Source organism: Colobus angolensis, unplaced genomic scaffold (genome assembly GCF_000951035.1).
Source record: "Colobus angolensis palliatus isolate OR3802 unplaced genomic scaffold, Cang.pa_1.0 Scaffold79, whole genome shotgun sequence".
NCBI lineage: Eukaryota > Metazoa > Chordata > Mammalia > Primates > Cercopithecidae > Colobus > Colobus angolensis.
The window spans coordinates 5,394,718-5,398,339 of NW_012121709.1; the positions used below are offsets into that span (position 1 = coordinate 5,394,718).

Genomic DNA, 3,622 nt, shown 5'->3' on the forward strand with positions numbered 1-3,622 from the left:
GGGGGAGCACCCAGCCCCGGCCAGGAACCCGCCGGGAAGAGGACCCTGGAGCCCACCGTTCTGGGTTCCCAGGCCGCGCAGCAGCGGCCACGTACTCCTCGCCCCTTCCGCGCCCCTGCTGGATCTGGAAGGAAACAGGTGTGAGCAAAGTTGGGGGCGTGGGTAGGAGGGGTGGGACCCCTGGGAGGTGTTAGGCCCACTCCCAACCCATCCCACCTTACATCCTCCAGATCTCAGGAGGGAGACTCCACCTAGATAGTCAAGGAAGTAGGCGAGCATGAATTAAATCTATGGAGAACAACAGTAATAATAATCCTATTTGAAAGTGCACCATGCGCTTTCGTTTATTCCAGGAAAGCCCCAGCACCCTTCTGAGGTGAACACACCCACGTGGCGGCCCTTGTGGGCCCTGCACAGCCCGGCAGCTGAGGGGCACCTCAAACTGCAGGAGCGCGCTGGGCGTGGTGGCTCACGCCTGTAATCCCAGCACTTTGGGAGGCCAAGGCGGGCGGATCACTTGAGCTCATGAGTTCGAGACCAGCCTGGCCAACATGGTGAAACCCCGTCTCTACTAAAAACACAAAAATTAGCCAGGCTCGGTGGCACATGCCTGTAATCCCAGCTACTTCGGAGGTTAAGGCAGGAGAATCACTTGCACCTGGAAGGCAGAGGTTGCAGTGAACTGAGATCTTGCCACTGCACTCCAGCCTGGGCAACGTAGCAAGACTCTGTCTCAAAAAAAAAAAGGCAGAAGCGGGCCCAGGAGGCTGCATTTGGGACAAACTGCTGGAGAGAGGGCCATGCTGGTGGTCCCCACGCCCATTAGGGAAGTTCTGGGTTAAGATGGCTTAAGGGGTTGGCTCTCCATCCAGGTGGGGTGACTGGGGCCGATGCTGTTGCTTGTGTAACATGACTCCACCTCCTTAAAATAAGGATAAATTAATGAGATGTCCACCAAAGGGCCTGGCATGGACACAGCACATGGCCACAGAGGCTGGTGGGCACTGTGGAATCTTGTCCCCTGGAGAGGCACACAGCCAAGCAAAACATCAGGGTCAACCTGTTCTGAAGGCTCTAGTAACAACAGTGCTTAGTAACACCACCATCAATGACTGTCAGGTATCAGGTCTGTTCTGGACGTTAGGCTCCATGGTAAATGCTGGGGGAGAAGGGGGACAGGGTAGGGGGCAGCAGTTTTTCAGTGCCCACAGAGGGGACTTGGGTGGACCTACCTCCATCAGTTTCACAGGCTGCTGGGACGGGCGCTGCTGATAACTGCTGTTCATTCCTGTAGACTACAGGCTTAAGCCAAGGGTCACAGCCCTTTCCAGGGGCAGGAGGTGACTTTCAGAGCCCGAGGTAGAGGGTGGGGGTTGGTCCTGAAACCACCTAGAGCAGCAGAATCAGCCCCTTCCTGGTTGCAAATCCAGCTTTTGGCCAGGTGCAGTGGCTCCTGTCTGTCATCTCACCACTTTGGGAGGCTGAGGCAGGAGGATTGAGCCCAGGAGTTTGAGACCAGCCTGGGCAACATAGCAAGACCCCAGCTTTACCAAAAATTAAAACTTTTTAAAAATGAGCTGGGCACAATCGTGTGTGCCTGAAGTCCCAGCTACTTGGGAGGATGAGGCAGGAGGATCGCTTGAGCCCAGTAGTTAGAGGCTGCAGTGAGCTATGATTGCACCACTGTACTCCAGCCCAGGCAACAAAGCGAGACCCTGTCTCTAAAATGGAAAATCCAGCTTCCCCTTACACTGCCTGTCTGCAGCTAAGGCAGCCCCTGCAATCTGCATTTTAAAGCACTCTCCAGAGGGCAGTGCAAGACCTGATCAAGGTGGAAAGATGTTGGCTGTGGGGCATCAACGGGTCTGAGCTGGCTGGACAGCTGATCTAGGGATTGCATTTCGGGTTAGAAGGATTCTGGAAACAGGCAGGCCTCTGGGATCAGGAAAAGGAGGCTCAGTACTCCCTGGGAGTTCTGAGCCTCTGAGCCAGCCCATTACATACAGCTGCTGGGAGCAATTTTATTCCAACTTAAAATGTCAATTCCTGGAATTTTATTATATTAAATTAGTCAAGGATTAAATGATGGAGCTGTCTGATGTAGGGGACAGGAAGTGGCATTCTCTGGACATCAGCCCTCCTGCTTGGCACAGTTGCTCCAGTGGGGACAAAAGCCTTGGGACAAGGAGAGGGGCACATACCTTCACACTGTCCCTTGGTAATCTTGAGGAAGCTCCTGGTATCTAGGATGAAGGGAGCCTGTCCTACCAGATCACCTGTCTACGCTGACCCACTGACTGCTGTTAGCTACTAGACAAGCACTTGTACTTGTTCCTTTTGCCTGAAACTCTCTTCCACTCCCGCTTCCTCTTCAGACCTCAGTGGAAATTCACATCCTCAGGGAGGCCTTCTCAAAGTCCTCATCCCCTCTCCTGGGTCCACAGCCAAACAAGCCACCATCACCAGCCAGCAGGGAGCTGGGAAGGAGGAAGTCTTGCGTAGGATGACAGAGGAGGATTATTCCTAATTGCAAGGCTTGGAGAAGTAATCAGGAGATCCTTGGAGCAGCACGAAGGCAGAAAAAACCAAGGCACAATTTATGCATTCGTTCAATCATTTATTCATTGCACATTTATTGAGCACCTACTATGTTCAGGGCTCTGGCTGGGTCCTGGAGCCACAGCCAGGAATAAGATGCCACCTTCACTCCTGAGGAACTCCTGGTGGGGTGAGGAGACAGACATAGGGGCAGTAACAAATCTGATGGGTAAACAAGGGTTGATGTGATGGAGCCCACAGAGAGATGGAATGTTCAAACCAGAATGGGCCCCTGGAGAGATTCTGTCATCCCTAAAGCTGAGCTTCAGGAAGTCCAGGACTGTCCCCAACTGTAGTCCTGAAGGGATACAGCAAAGCCAAATTCTTGGTGGACAGATGTCTCTGTGTGGGCCTCTGCAGTGGCACCCACCATCTGCCCGGGCTCTGCCCTCCTCTGGCAATGATGCGCACATCGCAGGGCGGCCTTCACACAAAGCCAGCCGCTGCCTGTTCCAGGACGTCATGGCTTTCATTCAAACCTACCAGTGGCTCTGCAGGCATCAACAAAGCAAGAAGCAAGAATGAGGTCTGCAGCTGTGCATGGGGTCTGGCCAGGGCTCATTGGATTTTTTTGTCTAGAGCCCTGGAAGAGGGGCACCCCGTGGGGGGCGAGCTTTATCCCCCACAATAACACAGCATGACTTTTGGAGCACTGGGAAGCACTTTAGTCACCAGGCAACTGCGTCTTTTCTCCCAGAGGACCTCCTCCCGGAGGAGCTGATTAAAAGTGGTGGCCGCAATTCATATAGCTGGTCCCTGTGATGCCACAAAGGGCAGCTGAGCCCAGAGACAGCCAAGACAGTCTTCACTTGACTGTCCCACCTTCCTGTCAAAGAGGGCTATGAAACCATACTTGGGCAAGTTAACCTCTCTCATCCTCAGTTTCCCTATCTGCAAAGTGGCAATAACGTTGTAAGGGTTAAATGCAGATTCATATATGTAAGGTGATTCATATATGTAAGGTGATTCATATATGTAAGGTGATTGTGAAGGTTAAATGCAGATTCATATATGTAACATTGTA

The 3,622-nt window shown here is 52.8% G+C and overlaps 1 long non-coding RNA gene across 1 annotated transcript in view; it reads left to right on the forward strand.

The window, feature by feature from the left end:
* The first annotated feature begins 7 nt into the window (after nt 1-7).
* The window catches only part of LOC105502295, a 48,812-nt gene continuing 45,197 nt past the window's right edge, over nt 8-3,622 (forward strand). The window contains exons 1-2 of the long non-coding RNA XR_001000317.1: nt 8-138; nt 934-1,126. This is a non-coding gene — a long non-coding RNA (uncharacterized LOC105502295). The remainder of the gene's footprint in view (nt 139-933; nt 1,127-3,622) is intronic.